At 46.0% G+C, this 16,963-nt stretch overlaps 5 non-coding genes and 1 pseudogene across 5 annotated transcripts; all 6 read left to right on the top strand.

Moving 5' to 3' along the window:
- Positions 1-1,254: 1,254 nt before the first annotated feature.
- Positions 1,255-1,445, top strand: LOC130306795 (U2 spliceosomal RNA). The gene has a single exon (XR_008856089.1). It is a non-coding gene; the product is annotated as a U2 spliceosomal RNA (small nuclear RNA).
- Positions 1,446-3,535: 2,090 nt separating this feature from the next.
- LOC130306794 (U2 spliceosomal RNA) lies at positions 3,536-3,726 on the top strand. The gene has a single exon (XR_008856088.1). It is a non-coding gene; the product is annotated as a U2 spliceosomal RNA (small nuclear RNA).
- Positions 3,727-5,806: 2,080 nt separating this feature from the next.
- LOC130306793 (U2 spliceosomal RNA) lies at positions 5,807-5,997 on the top strand. The gene has a single exon (XR_008856087.1). It is a non-coding gene; the product is annotated as a U2 spliceosomal RNA (small nuclear RNA).
- A 2,094-nt stretch (positions 5,998-8,091) lies between these two features.
- On the top strand, positions 8,092-8,282 carry LOC130306792 (U2 spliceosomal RNA). The gene has a single exon (XR_008856086.1). It is a non-coding gene; the product is annotated as a U2 spliceosomal RNA (small nuclear RNA).
- Positions 8,283-10,372: 2,090 nt separating this feature from the next.
- On the top strand, positions 10,373-10,590 carry LOC130306821 (U2 spliceosomal RNA; annotated as a pseudogene).
- Positions 10,591-15,980: 5,390 nt separating this feature from the next.
- Positions 15,981-16,166, top strand: LOC130306816 (U2 spliceosomal RNA). The gene has a single exon (XR_008856110.1). It is a non-coding gene; the product is annotated as a U2 spliceosomal RNA (small nuclear RNA).
- Positions 16,167-16,963: the final 797 nt, after the last annotated feature.

Genomic DNA, 16,963 nt, shown 5'->3' with positions numbered 1-16,963 from the left:
CTTTTTATGTATTCAGCACCTATGTATAATGTTGTAAAAATGCTCTAGAAGCTAAAGTCGCAGAAATGTCACACATATTTGGCCTGCAACTTTCTGTGCGACAAATTCAGACAGGAAAAATCAGTATAAATCCTTAGAAAATTATCCCCCAGTGTCTCCATCTGCTGGCGGTATTGAATAAGCATTGCTGCACTGATGGGGTATGCATTAGACGAAAAAAAAGAAGAAAAAGAAGAATAATACGCCCAGAAAAGAGGCGAAAAGGAGAAAAACGTAAAAAAACGTGAAAAAAAAGTAAGAGGAAGAGAAGGGAAAAAAAGGTGGAAATAGGTTTAAAAGTGATTTCGGCGGAGAAATATATATATATATATATATATATATACGCGCACACACACACATATATATAAACGTATTCTCCGTTGAGATATTGCAGCCGCTGCTGTGTCCAGGCCCAGGAGCCTTAGCACTGTGCTGTGATGTCACTCAATACCACTGACATCACTAGGTGTAAACAACATCTCTCCTTTGCTGTGTATGTGACTATGGAGCTGTTTGGTGATGTCGTCTATTATGGCCTTCATAGAAGCAACAGGAGATTGTTGCATCCATCTAGAACCCTCAGAACTACAGTGCTATGATGTCACTCACTTCCACAGGCCTTGCAGAGTGTAAACAACAACAACCCAGCTTTGTTGTGTATGTAACCATAGGGATTGTGATGTCACCTAGAACCTTCACAGCAGCGACAGCTTTATGAGGAGCATCAGCACTGCTCTGCCTGAGCAGAACCATCACCGCCATAGGTTGTCAAATAACCCGGATTTAACCCACACAGGTAAGTCCAATGGGGTGCAGGCATGTCCTCTATGCTTACAGCTTCCCGTGGGTGTTGGTTTGATACCGTTTGGGGACAGCCAAGGAGGCATCTGCAGGCAACAAAGGTAGGTGTGTGCTTGTGTGTGTGTTTCCTATGCAGATCCTAAGCCCAGTGTCACATGCAAGTAGGAGGAGTAAGAAGGGTTCCTGGCAAATCCGGGTTATGGATTGCATTTAAAAAGGCCCCGTGGGAGTGCAATGGGCCCCTGTCTTGCTGCTTAGCAATAATGGTATGGGTTTAGGTTCTGCTGTGTGTACTGGTGGTTGACTGCCCCCCAGCCCAGAGTGTGCATGGAAAATTGTCTGGCAGCCTCCCTGACAGCAAGCAGTGATAGTGCCCATGAAGGGGACCTTGTTGGGCCCGCCCCTTTCACGGTTATCGCTTCTCGGCCTTTTGGCTAAGATCAAGTGTAGTATCTGTTCTTATCAGTTTAATATCTGATACGTCCCCTATCTGGGGACCATATATTAAATGGATTTTTGAGAACGGGGGCCGATTTCGAAGCTTGCTTCCGTCGCCCTATGCATTGACCCGATATGGCAGTATCTTCGGGTACAGTGCACCACCCCCTTACAGGGTTAAAAAGAAAGATTCCTACTTTCATTGCTACCTGCTTGCTGGCTAGCCAGCTAGCCAGCCCTGTGGGCCTTGCTGCTGCTGCTGCTGCTGCAGCCAAAAAACAAAAGGTGGTGCTGCTGCTGCTTCTGCTGCTTCTGCTTGTGTCTGGCCGCTGTTGGAGCGTCCAGGCACAGGACTTCTGCTGCTGCTGACTAAATGGCCTCCTTAATTGGATCATTTGAGTAGCCAGCACACCTGTGCAGGTAGGGCATGACATGATAGGCAGCTGCCTTGATAGCGGGTGGGTGCTGAATGTTCCTAATTGACAAAATAAGATTAATGCTTATGAAGAAATATAAAATCTCATCCCTTCCCCAATATCGCGCCACACCCCTACCCCTTAATTCCCTGGTTGAACTTGATGGACATATGTCTTTTTTCGACCGTACTAACTATGTAACTATGTAACATAACATGGGGGGGTCTCCTGGCTGTTCACACAGGTGTGTCATTGCTGTACATTGACCATGCATTGCTTCTGTGGTATTGCAAAGGCAAAGACAAATGCTTCCAGCCATCCATTGCACTAATGGATTGGTCATCAGCTGGCTGTCTATGTCCCGCATCAATATAGACCAAAGTACAGAGGGTTAGGCTATGCTATAGTGCACCTACCTGATGCATCAGAAGGTGCGAGGCCCTTGCTAAATTCTGTGCACAGACTTTGAGATCTATGCTTTAGACTGTATCTAAACCTGCTCCAACATGGACTGACATTCTGGCCTACTTTCAGCCGATGCGACTTGTCTGTCGCTGAACAGTCGCTTTTTATGTATTCAGCACCTATGTATAATGTTGTAAAAATGCTCTAGAAGCTAAAGTCGCAGAAATGTCACACATATTTGGCCTGCAACTTTCTGTGCGACAAATTCAGACAGGAAAAATCAGTATAAATCCTTAGAAAATTATCCCCCAGTGTCTCCATCTGCTGGCGGTATTGAATAAGCATTGCTGCACTGATGGGGTATGCATTAGACGAAAAAAAAGAAGAAAAAGAAGAATAATACGCCCAGAAAAGAGGCGAAAAGGAGAAAAACGTAAAAAAACGTGAAAAAAAAGTAAGAGGAAGAGAAGGGAAAAAAAGGTGGAAATGGGTTTAAAAGTGATTTCGGCGGAGAAATATATATATATATATATATATATATATATATATATATATATATATACGCGCACACACACACACATATATATAAACGTATTCTCCGTTGAGATATTGCAGCCGCTGCTGTGTCCAGGCCCAGGAGCCTTAGCACTGTGCTGTGATGTCACTCAATACCACTGACATCACTAGGTGTAAACAACATCTCTCCTTTGCTGTGTATGTGACTATGGAGCTGTTTGGTGATGTCGTCTATTATGGCCTTCATAGAAGCAACAGGAGATTGTTGCATCCATCTAGAACCCTCAGAACTACAGTGCTATGATGTCACTCACTTCCACAGGCCTTGCAGAGTGTAAACAACAACAACCCAGCTTTGTTGTGTATGTAACCATAGGGATTGTGATGTCACCTAGAACCTTCACAGCAGCGACAGCTTTATGAGGAGCATCAGCACTGCTCTGCCTGAGCAGAACCATCACCGCCATAGGTTGTCAAATAACCCGGATTTAACCCACACAGGTAAGTCCAATGGGGTGCAGGCATGTCCTCTATGCTTACAGCTTCCCGTGGGTGTTGGTTTGATACCGTTTGGGGACAGCCAAGGAGGCATCTGCAGGCAACAAAGGTAGGTGTGTGCTTGTGTGTGTGTTTCCTATGCAGATCCTAAGCCCAGTGTCACATGCAAGTAGGAGGAGTAAGAAGGGTTCCTGGCAAATCCGGGTTATGGATTGCATTTAAAAAGGCCCCGTGGGAGTGCAATGGGCCCCTGTCTTGCTGCTTAGCAATAATGGTATGGGTTTAGGTTCTGCTGTGTGTACTGGTGGTTGACTGCCCCCCAGCCCAGAGTGTGCATGGAAAATTGTCTGGCAGCCTCCCTGACAGCAAGCAGTGATAGTGCCCATGAAGGGGACCTTGTTGGGCCCGCCCCTTTCACGGTTATCGCTTCTCGGCCTTTTGGCTAAGATCAAGTGTAGTATCTGTTCTTATCAGTTTAATATCTGATACGTCCCCTATCTGGGGACCATATATTAAATGGATTTTTGAGAACGGGGGCCGATTTCGAAGCTTGCTTCCGTCGCCCTATGCATTGACCCGATATGGCAGTATCTTCGGGTACAGTGCACCACCCCCTTACAGGGTTAAAAAGAAAGATTCCTACTTTCATTGCTACCTGCTTGCTGGCTAGCCAGCTAGCCAGCCCTGTGGGCCTTGCTGCTGCTGCTGCTGCTGCAGCCAAAAAACAAAAGGTGGTGCTGCTGCTGCTTCTGCTGCTTCTGCTTGTGTCTGGCCGCTGTTGGAGCGTCCAGGCACAGGACTTCTGCTGCTGCTGACTAAATGGCCTCCTTAATTGGATCATTTGAGTAGCCAGCACACCTGTGCAGGTAGGGCATGACATGATAGGCAGCTGCCTTGATAGCGGGTGGGTGCTGAATGTTCCTAATTGACAAAATAAGATTAATGCTTATGAAGAAATATAAAATCTCATCCCTTCCCCAATATCGCGCCACACCCCTACCCCTTAATTCCCTGGTTGAACTTGATGGACATATGTCTTTTTTCGACCGTACTAACTATGTAACTATGTAACATAACATGGGGGGGTCTCCTGGCTGTTCACACAGGTGTGTCATTGCTGTACATTGACCATGCATTGCTTCTGTGGTATTGCAAAGGCAAAGACAAATGCTTCCAGCCATCCATTGCACTAATGGATTGGTCATCAGCTGGCTGTCTATGTCCCGCATCAATATAGACCAAAGTACAGAGGGTTAGGCTATGCTATAGTGCACCTACCTGATGCATCAGAAGGTGCGAGGCCCTTGCTAAATTCTGTGCACAGACTTTGAGATCTATGCTTTAGACTGTATCTAAACCTGCTCCAACATGGACTGACATTCTGGCCTACTTTCAGCCGATGCGACTTGTCTGTCGCTGAACAGTCGCTTTTTATGTATTCAGCACCTATGTATAATGTTGTAAAAATGCTCTAGAAGCTAAAGTCGCAGAAATGTCACACATATTTGGCCTGCAACTTTCTGTGCGACAAATTCAGACAGGAAAAATCAGTATAAATCCTTAGAAAATTATCCCCCAGTGTCTCCATCTGCTGGCGGTATTGAATAAGCATTGCTGCACTGATGGGGTATGCATTAGACGAAAAAAAAGAAGAAAAAGAAGAATAATACGCCCAGAAAAGAGGCGAAAAGGAGAAAAACGTAAAAAAACGTGAAAAAAAAGTAAGAGGAAGAGAAGGGAAAAAAAGGTGGAAATGGGTTTAAAAGTGATTTCGGCGGAGAAATATATATATATATATATATATATATATATATATATATACGCGCACACACACACATATATATAAACGTATTCTCCGTTGAGATATTGCAGCCGCTGCTGTGTCCAGGCCCAGGAGCCTTAGCACTGTGCTGTGATGTCACTCAATACCACTGACATCACTAGGTGTAAACAACATCTCTCCTTTGCTGTGTATGTGACTATGGAGCTGTTTGGTGATGTCGTCTATTATGGCCTTCATAGAAGCAACAGGAGATTGTTGCATCCATCTAGAACCCTCAGAACTACAGTGCTATGATGTCACTCACTTCCACAGGCCTTGCAGAGTGTAAACAACAACAACCCAGCTTTGTTGTGTATGTAACCATAGGGATTGTGATGTCACCTAGAACCTTCACAGCAGCGACAGCTTTATGAGGAGCATCAGCACTGCTCTGCCTGAGCAGAACCATCACCGCCATAGGTTGTCAAATAACCCGGATTTAACCCACACAGGTAAGTCCAATGGGGTGCAGGCATGTCCTCTATGCTTACAGCTTCCCGTGGGTGTTGGTTTGATACCGTTTGGGGACAGCCAAGGAGGCATCTGCAGGCAACAAAGGTAGGTGTGTGCTTGTGTGTGTGTTTCCTATGCAGATCCTAAGCCCAGTGTCACATGCAAGTAGGAGGAGTAAGAAGGGTTCCTGGCAAATCCGGGTTATGGATTGCATTTAAAAAGGCCCCGTGGGAGTGCAATGGGCCCCTGTCTTGCTGCTTAGCAATAATGGTATGGGTTTAGGTTCTGCTGTGTGTACTGGTGGTTGACTGCCCCCCAGCCCAGAGTGTGCATGGAAAATTGTCTGGCAGCCTCCCTGACAGCAAGCAGTGATAGTGCCCATGAAGGGGACCTTGTTGGGCCCGCCCCTTTCACGGTTATCGCTTCTCGGCCTTTTGGCTAAGATCAAGTGTAGTATCTGTTCTTATCAGTTTAATATCTGATACGTCCCCTATCTGGGGACCATATATTAAATGGATTTTTGAGAACGGGGGCCGATTTCGAAGCTTGCTTCCGTCGCCCTATGCATTGACCCGATATGGCAGTATCTTCGGGTACAGTGCACCACCCCCTTACAGGGTTAAAAAGAAAGATTCCTACTTTCATTGCTACCTGCTTGCTGGCTAGCCAGCTAGCCAGCCCTGTGGGCCTTGCTGCTGCTGCTGCTGCTGCAGCCAAAAAACAAAAGGTGGTGCTGCTGCTGCTTCTGCTGCTTCTGCTTGTGTCTGGCCGCTGTTGGAGCGTCCAGGCACAGGACTTCTGCTGCTGCTGACTAAATGGCCTCCTTAATTGGATCATTTGAGTAGCCAGCACACCTGTGCAGGTAGGGCATGACATGATAGGCAGCTGCCTTGATAGCGGGTGGGTGCTGAATGTTCCTAATTGACAAAATAAGATTAATGCTTATGAAGAAATATAAAATCTCATCCCTTCCCCAATATCGCGCCACACCCCTACCCCTTAATTCCCTGGTTGAACTTGATGGACATATGTCTTTTTTCGACCGTACTAACTATGTAACTATGTAACATAACATGGGGGGGTCTCCTGGCTGTTCACACAGGTGTGTCATTGCTGTACATTGACCATGCATTGCTTCTGTGGTATTGCAAAGGCAAAGACAAATGCTTCCAGCCATCCATTGCACTAATGGATTGGTCATCAGCTGGCTGTCTATGTCCCGCATCAATATAGACCAAAGTACAGAGGGTTAGGCTATGCTATAGTGCACCTACCTGATGCATCAGAAGGTGCGAGGCCCTTGCTAAATTCTGTGCACAGACTTTGAGATCTATGCTTTAGACTGTATCTAAACCTGCTCCAACATGGACTGACATTCTGGCCTACTTTCAGCCGATGCGACTTGTCTGTCGCTGAACAGTCGCTTTTTATGTATTCAGCACCTATGTATAATGTTGTAAAAATGCTCTAGAAGCTAAAGTCGCAGAAATGTCACACATATTTGGCCTGCAACTTTCTGTGCGACAAATTCAGACAGGAAAAATCAGTATAAATCCTTAGAAAATTATCCCCCAGTGTCTCCATCTGCTGGCGGTATTGAATAAGCATTGCTGCACTGATGGGGTATGCATTAGACGAAAAAAAAGAAGAAAAAGAAGAATAATACGCCCAGAAAAGAGGCGAAAAGGAGAAAAACGTAAAAAAACGTGAAAAAAAAGTAAGAGGAAGAGAAGGGAAAAAAAGGTGGAAATGGGTTTAAAAGTGATTTCGGCGGAGAAATATATATATATATATATATATATATATATATATATATATATATATATATATACGCGCACACACACACATATATATAAACGTATTCTCCGTTGAGATATTGCAGCCGCTGCTGTGTCCAGGCCCAGGAGCCTTAGCACTGTGCTGTGATGTCACTCAATACCACTGACATCACTAGGTGTAAACAACATCTCTCCTTTGCTGTGTATGTGACTATGGAGCTGTTTGGTGATGTCGTCTATTATGGCCTTCATAGAAGCAACAGGAGATTGTTGCATCCATCTAGAACCCTCAGAACTACAGTGCTATGATGTCACTCACTTCCACAGGCCTTGCAGAGTGTAAACAACAACAACCCAGCTTTGTTGTGTATGTAACCATAGGGATTGTGATGTCACCTAGAACCTTCACAGCAGCGACAGCTTTATGAGGAGCATCAGCACTGCTCTGCCTGAGCAGAACCATCACCGCCATAGGTTGTCAAATAACCCGGATTTAACCCACACAGGTAAGTCCAATGGGGTGCAGGCATGTCCTCTATGCTTACAGCTTCCCGTGGGTGTTGGTTTGATACCGTTTGGGGACAGCCAAGGAGGCATCTGCAGGCAACAAAGGTAGGTGTGTGCTTGTGTGTGTGTTTCCTATGCAGATCCTAAGCCCAGTGTCACATGCAAGTAGGAGGAGTAAGAAGGGTTCCTGGCAAATCCGGGTTATGGATTGCATTTAAAAAGGCCCCGTGGGAGTGCAATGGGCCCCTGTCTTGCTGCTTAGCAATAATGGTATGGGTTTAGGTTCTGCTGTGTGTACTGGTGGTTGACTGCCCCCCAGCCCAGAGTGTGCATGGAAAATTGTCTGGCAGCCTCCCTGACAGCAAGCAGTGATAGTGCCCATGAAGGGGACCTTGTTGGGCCCGCCCCTTTCACGGTTATCGCTTCTCGGCCTTTTGGCTAAGATCAAGTGTAGTATCTGTTCTTATCAGTTTAATATCTGATACGTCCCCTATCTGGGGACCATATATTAAATGGATTTTTGAGAACGGGGGCCGATTTCGAAGCTTGCTTCCGTCGCCCTATGCATTGACCCGATATGGCAGTATCTTCGGGTACAGTGCACCACCCCCTTACAGGGTTAAAAAGAAAGATTCCTACTTTCATTGCTACCTGCTTGCTGGCTAGCCAGCTAGCCAGCCCTGTGGGCCTTGCTGCTGCTGCTGCTGCTGCTGCTGCAGCCAAAAAACAAAAGGTGGTGCTGCTGCTGCTTCTGCTGCTTCTGCTTGTGTCTGGCCGCTGTTGGAGCGTCCAGGCACAGGACTTCTGCTGCTGCTGACTAAATGGCCTCCTTAATTGGATCATTTGAGTAGCCAGCACACCTGTGCAGGTAGGGCATGACATGATAGGCAGCTGCCTTGATAGCGGGTGGGTGCTGAATGTTCCTAATTGACAAAATAAGATTAATGCTTATGAAGAAATATAAAATCTCATCCCTTCCCCAATATCGCGCCACACCCCTACCCCTTAATTCCCTGGTTGAACTTGATGGACATATGTCTTTTTTCGACCGTACTAACTATGTAACTATGTAACATAACATGGGGGGGTCTCCTGGCTGTTCACACAGGTGTGTCATTGCTGTACATTGACCATGCATTGCTTCTGTGGTATTGCAAAGGCAAAGACAAATGCTTCCAGCCATCCATTGCACTAATGGATTGGTCATCAGCTGGCTGTCTATGTCCCGCATCAATATAGACCAAAGTACAGAGGGTTAGGCTATGCTATAGTGCACCTACCTGATGCATCAGAAGGTGCGAGGCCCTTGCTAAATTCTGTGCACAGACTTTGAGATCTATGCTTTAGACTGTATCTAAACCTGCTCCAACATGGACTGACATTCTGGCCTACTTTCAGCCGATGCGACTTGTCTGTCGCTGAACAGTCGCTTTTTATGTATTCAGCACCTATGTATAATGTTGTAAAAATGCTCTAGAAGCTAAAGTCGCAGAAATGTCACACATATTTGGCCTGCAACTTTCTGTGCGACAAATTCAGACAGGAAAAATCAGTATAAATCCTTAGAAAATTATCCCCCAGTGTCTCCATCTGCTGGCGGTATTGAATAAGCATTGCTGCACTGATGGGGTATGCATTAGACGAAAAAAAAGAAGAAAAAGAAGAATAATACGCCCAGAAAAGAGGCGAAAAGGAGAAAAACGTAAAAAAACGTGAAAAAAAAGTAAGAGGAAGAGAAGGGAAAAAAAGGTGGAAATGGGTTTAAAAGTGATTTTGGCGGAGAAATATATATATATATATATATATATATATATATATATATATATACGCGCACACACACACATATATATAAACGTATTCTCCGTTGAGATATTGCAGCCGCTGCTGTGTCCAGGCCCAGGAGCCTTAGCACTGTGCTGTGATGTCACTCAATACCACTGACATCACTAGGTGTAAACAACATCTCTCCTTTGCTGTGTATGTGACTATGGAGCTGTTTGGTGATGTCGTCTATTATGGCCTTCATAGAAGCAACAGGAGATTGTTGCATCCATCTAGAACCCTCAGAACTACAGTGCTATGATGTCACTCACTTCCACAGGCCTTGCAGAGTGTAAACAACAACAACCCAGCTTTGTTGTGTATGTAACCATAGGGATTGTGATGTCACCTAGAACCTTCACAGCAGCGACAGCTTTATGAGGAGCATCAGCACTGCTCTGCCTGAGCAGAACCATCACCGCCATAGGTTGTCAAATAACCCGGATTTAACCCACACAGGTAAGTCCAATGGGGTGCAGGCATGTCCTCTATGCTTACAGCTTCCCGTGGGTGTTGGTTTGATACCGTTTGGGGACAGCCAAGGAGGCATCTGCAGGCAACAAAGGTAGGTGTGTGCTTGTGTGTGTGTTTCCTATGCAGATCCTAAGCCCAGTGTCACATGCAAGTAGGAGGAGTAAGAAGGGTTCCTGGCAAATCCGGGTTATGGATTGCATTTAAAAAGGCCCCGTGGGAGTGCAATGGGCCCCTGTCTTGCTGCTTAGCAATAATGGTATGGGTTTAGGTTCTGCTGTGTGTACTGGTGGTTGACTGCCCCCCAGCCCAGAGTGTGCATGGAAAATTGTCTGGCAGCCTCCCTGACAGCAAGCAGTGATAGTGCCCATGAAGGGGACCTTGTTGGGCCCGCCCCTTTCACGGTTATCGCTTCTCGGCCTTTTGGCTAAGATCAAGTGTAGTATCTGCATTTGGTCTGGTCGGAAGGTGTCTGTGGTACCCCGCTTCTCGGCCTTGGGGGATTGTCTCTCCTTACGGAGGGACTTCACCCCCTTGCTGCTATTGGGGAGCGGGCTTAGTCCACAGACAACGGGTTGCGATCCCCCTGTCTCTGGGACCTTGTGTCTCAGAAGGCATTTTCGGTACGTTGAGCGTTACCTGTAGCTTCGGAAGCACCTAGGGTACCCCCGACCTCTGCCTTGGGTAAGGGTTCCGCTTTTATAGCGGGATTCCGAGCCCCTGCTGCTATTGGGGAAGGGGCTTAGTCCCTGGGTGTGGAAGATGCCGTTCTCCTGGGCTTTCCCCTCTGGGGAAATGTCGATGCGAAATACCATCCGCATAGAGGTGTCGGAGAGCCATCGTCAGTTGAAGAACCTCCGCTTCATTGCGGAGGTGATTCTTCTTGACTACTTCCGCCTCAATAGGGAGGACATCCTGTGTCTAAATGACCAGGAAAGCCGTGGCCTGTATACCGTCACCTTCACGGCCACGGCGTGTTGCGATAACATCTATGCAACCTTGTCTGGTGCGGACCAGAGGGACGATCGACTCGACGGTCTTTCGTTCCAGTTCCTCTATGGTGAGGAACATATACCGTTGGTGGTGGCTATGCACAGCCCTCATGTGACCACGGAGGATATAGCCACTTTTCTTCGGCGATACTGCGAAGAGGTGCGATTCGCAAACAAAATCTTGAACTCCGTGCGGTTCTGGAACGGCAAGAGGAAGTTCTGGGTCAAGCTCCGTAAGGATCCCGGTGGTATTGGGGGTCTTTGCCATCCGCCCCCAAATTTTGCCATCGGGAGAGTTCGGGGCTTCCTGTTCTATCCTCAAATGCCTATGTATTGCCGAAATTGCTTGAGGTTTGGCCACACCCAGGAGACCTGCGGCGCGGAGCGTGTGATTCGCTGCAATAGGTGTGGCCAAGAAGGTCACATAGCCTCAAGATGTAGCCATACGATAAGGTGCAACCTCTGCGGAGAGGAAAATCACGATTTTAATTCCTGTCCCCATAAAGCAAAAACTACGATGGGTGGGTCAAGGCTGGGCCCACCCAAAGAGGGGACAGGACAAAAGACGTCCTTTTTTAAGATGCCCAAACCCCAGATGGCAGGTACTGATGGGTCCAGGCCCAAGACCTCTGGTGCTCCATCGGGGGGCCCACCGGTGGTAGTGCTAGGGGGAGGCCATGGGGATTCCACGAAGCCCGGGCGGGTGATCGAGTTTACTGCCCGGGAAATTGAAAGACGTCGATCGACTTCCTACCTGGCTCAAGAGCCCGCCGAAACTTCTGAAGGGGGCTCACCTGTGGCGGGTGGCAGCCGACGGGCCTCGGTGGGGGCAAAGGTGGACCCAAAATTACAGCATAAGCCAGGTACTGGCTTGGCCCAGGGTCGCCCTGCTCCGGACGAAGAGGCCCCGGTGAAAGCCCGCCGGAAGGGGAGCCAGGTGGCCAGGTCTGAGCCCGGTCCTGTTACTCCGCCTATACAGGACAGGGCCAAGAAGACAAGTGGCGCCAAACCAGGGTTTGCTGCCCCGCCAGCAGTGGACCCGGTGGGTAAAACTGGCCATCGTCGATCGATGGGGAAGTTGGAGCAACAGTCCTCAGCAACGCTTGCTGGGGAACAAGCGATGAAAACTTCCCAAGGTAGCGGCAAAGGTTCCGGAAAAGAGGCCTCACAGGCCCCTGTGCAGCAGTTCCAGTCGTCAAATGATGAAAGAAGACGCAGATCCATCAGCCGGGGGCCAGAGATTACATCGAGTGAGAGCAACACAGAGGATATGGACAGCAGTGTGACATTTAAAAGACAAAGAGAAGAAGAAGAGGAAGACATTCAAAGGAAAGCGGCGTGCCGTAGTTCGGACGAGAGCGAGCTCAGGGTCGGGGCATCATCGATCTCAAGCTCCGACCCTCAGAACATCAAGGAGCTGATGACCCCGCAGGCGGGGGATGACGGTACGCAGCTTATTATTGACTTTGATTCTCCAAGCACGGACTCTCCATAAACTATGCCTATCCCTGTAAAAATTGCCTCACTCAATGTGAGGTCCTTAAAGAGCCCTGATCGCAGGGCTGCTTTATTTTCTTATCTAGAGACATGTGACTTTGACCTTTGCCTGCTACAAGAATGTGGAATCCCTAGTAAAATGGACTATAAAGACTTAAAAGAAGACTGGAAGCTGGGCCCATCCATATGGTCCGGTGCAAATGACTGTCGTTCTGTGGGTGTTGGGCTGCTCTGCCGAGGCCAGTCCTTTTCTATTCATACAGTAACTGAGATTGTGCCTGGCAGAGCTCTTTTAATTCATCTATATTTTAATGGACTTTTAATTCGTGTTTTAAATGTGTATGCCCCTCCTGATAAACAGGAGCGGGCAGAACTATTTGAAATTTTACCACTGTTTTGTGTTGGGTCTTCCCCCCTGCTGGTGGGAGGTGATTTTAACTGCATACGTGATGGGGAACACCGGCAGGGTGGGGATATTAATCGTAAAGACCGCACTTCTTACCTGCTTAAAAATGTTATTGATGATTTTAATTTGAAAGATTGCTGGAAGGATCTCTTGCCGGAGGACCCGGGCGCCACATGGTCCAATGGAAGAGTGAGCTCCAGAATCGATTTTATTTTTTCCTCTAGAGCTTTTAAACCCCTGAAATGCACGCTCGAGCAGAATATATTCTCTGATCATAAGCTCCTCTTGGTGGGCCTGGAGCTAGAGGGGGAGCAAAAAGCAAAAAGGGGCCTCTGGAGATTAAACACCACACTCCTAGAGGACCCTGAGATAAAAGAGGAGTTTGTGCGGACCTACCAGTGCTGGCAATCACAAAGAAAACCCCACGAGCCTATGCTGCACTGGTGGGAGGGCACCAAATCTAAAATCAGATTTTTTTTTATCAAAGCAGGTAAGAAGAAGGCAAAAATGGAAAAACAGTGGTTTTATGTTCTTAACATGCGTTTAAATGTACTTTTTAAATTGAAAGAAGCTGGTATGGATGTAGAAAATGATATTTTAAACCTTAAAACTGAAATAAAACATGCCATAGAAAAGAAAGGGAAACAAATCATTTTTAACTCACATGTGCAGCACCTGGAGGAGGGCGAGAAATGTTCCCGTTTCTTTTTTAAAAAAGTGATGAATAGGAGGGATATCATCCAGAACCTTGAGGGTGAATCCACTCCAAAAGGCATGTTAGATGCAGTTTTTAACTTCTACCAGCTTCTTTTTAATAAGAAAGATCTTAATCCATCCTTTTTAGAACATGTTCTTAATTCCCTTGATTTTAAGCTAGATGTTTTAGACCAGGAGGTTTTATCCCGTGATCTTAACTTAGATGAACTTTTATTTGTTTTTAAAAGTTTTTCTAGTGGGAAGGCCCCTGGGGAAGATGGTTTACCCATCGAGTTTTATTTAGCTTTTTGGGATATTTTAAAGGATGATATGGTTTTATTGTATAAAGAAACTTTTATTGTTAATGAACTTCCCCCTTCCTGGAGGAGGGGGATTGTATCATTACTTTTTAAAAAAGGTGAAAAGGATATGCTAAAAAATTGGCGCCCCATCACACTTTTAAATGTCGATTATAAAGTTTTAGCCAAGTTATTAGCTGTCCGTTTTAAACCTTTTATTCATAAATTAGTTCACCCAAATCAGGTTTGTGGGGTACCTGGAAGGTCTATAGCTGAATCCCTAAATATTTTAAGAGATGTTTTATGGTATTTTAAGGATAGAAATCAAACTGTAGCAATTTTATCCTTAGACTTTGAAAAAGCCTTTGATAGGGTCTCCCATGAATACCTGTTTTTAGTTCTTAAAAAGATGGCAGTGCCTGAAACGATTTTAAGCCGAATCATGCTTTTATACCGATCCTGTTTTAGTCAAGTCTCTGTTAATGGCTTTTTAACCAGCGGTGTTCCTCTTTTATCAGGTGTCAAACAGGGCTGCCCCCTGTCCCCACTCCTTTTTATTTGCGCAATCGAACCACTGATGGCCCTCCTCAGAAAAGACCGGGTAGTAAGAGGCGTACCGATACCTGGTGGAGGAGGGACCCATCTAAAGGTGTTGGGGTACATGGATGATGTCACCATACTGTGCCCGGACTCTCCATCCATGAGGGGGGCATTGAGGAACACCAGCTATTTCTGCGAGGTCTCTGGTTTTAAGCTAAACACAGATAAATGTGACTGTTTTTATATTGGCTCCTGGGATTCATCCATCACCCCAGGAGTCACAATGCAACAGGATCAAATTAAAGTTTTAGGTATTGTTTTTAACCAGGTCAATGATGGGAGCCATAACTGGGATTCAGCTATAGCTAAGATGGAGAAGAAGATTTTAATGTGGAATCTTAGAAACCTTACCATGGAGGGGAAGATTTTAATAATAAAGATGGTTTTACTCCCTATTATGCTATACATTGCCATGGTATTTCCTCCATCTATTTTATACATTAAAAAAGTAACTAGAATTGTTTTTACTTTTTTATGGGGTTCAAAAATGGAGAAATTAAAGCGTGATTTTATGTACAAAAGTAGAGATAATGGCGGGAAAGATGTTCCTAACCTTTTTACTTTCTTTTACATAAAGTATTTCTGTTTCTGTTTTAAGATTATTAAATCCAATGGCATTTTTAGCTGCTTTTTAAGGTACGCTGCGGGCATGGTTTTTAAAAGATGGTTGCGCATCCCTCTGAACGCTCCGGTGCTTCTGTGTCCCCCAAAACATTATGTGGTGTTGGAAAAGACAGTCAGGCTCCTAGGTCTCCAAGATTTGGAGCCTGACATACTGGGGGACCAGAGAAAGGTATCAAAGGTCCTCAGGCGGAGTGAGGTTACCCTGGCAGTGTCCAATTTCACACAGGCAAGATCCAAAAAGGTATGGCGGAACGTGTACGGGAAGTTTCTGGCGAATGTACACAGGGATCTTGCCTGGGCAATCGTCCACCAGTGCCTCCCTACTCGTGAGTTCCAGCACAGGCGAGGACTGGTGGCGAGAGCCAAGTGCCCGAGAGATGGCTGCGGAGTGGACGAAACGGTGCTGCACATATTTTGGAACTGCCCTTTTGCACGGGAGCTTTGGAGGAAGGTAGGCCCACTTTTGAAGTGGGCCTGCGGCCTAAAAGATTTTAATCACGAATGTGTCTTTTACGGTCTTTTTAACTGCCCCAATTTTAAACAGCAGATGATCTGCTGGATGATTATTAATTGTTTTAAAAATGCCATCTGGAAAGTTAGGAACATCTTACTTTTTAAACATGATTTTATTGATGTTAAAAAACTGTATAAAGCTGGCCCTGAGTGAGATGTACATCTATTACCTAAGAGACAAGAAACAGTTAGGGGCCAGCGAGGCAGCATCCATGTGGTGTCTGCCTCTATGGAACGAAATAACAGTATAATCAGTTTTTATGACATTTGTATAATGTTTTATCCTGCCATTTTAATTTTTTCTCCTTTTATTACTGGTTTTATTATTTGTATTTTAAAACTTTTGTGAACCTTTTATTATTTTGCATTTTAAATTTTGTATGGTTTCTTATTTATTCAATAAAATTTTGTTGAAACCTTATCTGTTCTTATCAGTTTAATATCTGATACGTCCCCTATCTGGGGACCATATATTAAATGGATTTTTGAGAACGGGGGCCGATTTCGAAGCTTGCTTCCGTCGCCCTATGCATTGACCCGATATGGCAGTATCTTCGGGTACAGTGCACCACCCCCTTACAGGGTTAAAAAGAAAGATTCCTACTTTCATTGCTACCTGCTTGCTGGCTAGCCAGCTAGCCAGCCCTGTGGGCCTTGCTGCTGCTGCTGCTGCAGCCAAAAAACAAAAGGTGGTGCTGCTGCTGCTTCTGCTTGTGTCTGGCCGCTGTTGGAGCGTCCAGGCACAGGACTTCTGCTGCTGCTGACTAAATGGCCTCCTTAATTGGATCATTTGAGTAGCCAGCACACCTGTGCAGGTAGGGCATGACATGATAGGCAGCTGCCTTGATAGCGGGTGGGTGCTGAATGTTCCTAATTGACAAAATAAGATTAATGCTTATGAAGAAATATAAAATCTCATCCCTTCCCCAATATCGCGCCACACCCCTACCCCTTAATTCCCTGGTTGAACTTGATGGACATATGTCTTTTTTCGACCGTACTAACTATGTAACTATGTAACATAACATGGGGGGGTCTCCTGGCTGTTCACACAGGTGTGTCATTGCTGTACATTGACCATGCATTGCTTCTGTGGTATTGCAAAGGCAAAGACAAATGCTTCCAGCCATCCATTGCACTAATGGATTGGTCATCAGCTGGCTGTCTATGTCCCGCATCAATATAGACCAAAGTACAGAGGGTTAGGCTATGCTATAGTGCACCTACCTGATGCATCAGAAGGTGCGAGGCCCTTGCTAAATTCTGTGCACAGACTTTGAGATCTATGCTTTAGACTGTATCTAAACCTGCTCCAACATGGACTGACATTCTGGCCTACTTTCAGCCGATGCGACTTGTCTGTCGCTGAAC

The sequence above is a fragment of the Hyla sarda genome, unplaced genomic scaffold, assembly GCF_029499605.1.
Source record: "Hyla sarda isolate aHylSar1 unplaced genomic scaffold, aHylSar1.hap1 scaffold_1405, whole genome shotgun sequence".
Taxonomy (NCBI): domain Eukaryota; kingdom Metazoa; phylum Chordata; class Amphibia; order Anura; family Hylidae; genus Hyla; species Hyla sarda.
The sequence above is the reverse complement of the archived record's forward strand: the minus strand, read 5'-3'. Positions and strand labels throughout refer to the sequence as shown.